This window comes from Pseudomyrmex gracilis, unplaced genomic scaffold, assembly GCF_002006095.1.
Source record: "Pseudomyrmex gracilis isolate BER0280 unplaced genomic scaffold, ASM200609v1 scaffold_729, whole genome shotgun sequence".
Lineage (NCBI taxonomy): Eukaryota > Metazoa > Arthropoda > Insecta > Hymenoptera > Formicidae > Pseudomyrmex > Pseudomyrmex gracilis.
Genome location: NW_018021313.1, coordinates 45,435 through 45,890, shown reverse-complemented (window position 1 = coordinate 45,890; position 456 = coordinate 45,435).

The window sequence follows — 456 nt, the reverse complement described above, 5'->3', positions numbered from 1 at the left end:
AAAAGCTAAGTTTGGGGGACCTTCTGTTGCAGATAACGGCAGCAACAACACTTGAGCTGCTCGCTATCCTGATCGGGATTCAAGTCCATCCATCAGCAGCAGTTCTGGGATATGACTGTGGCGGCACAGCGGCCAATGTAACTACGTTCTCTTTGTTGGATGTGGGAGACTGTGACTTACCATCGGCTCAGGCAAATCCCGTGAGGACAAGCGTACAGTTACTTCAACTATCTGAGTATGACAAAACACACGTTATCCAGTGCAGGATCGAGATAGACCATACAGTATTCTACTGCGGGATGCATTCCCACACTTCAGTTGTGCAAAACGGACGAAGAATATACCTAATGAATCTGTCGGAAGATACATGCCAATCAGCACACACTACAGGCATGCTAGCGTTGACTCCTTCCGTGCAGATAGATGGTCTCGTCTCCAACAGCACGACGTACAGAA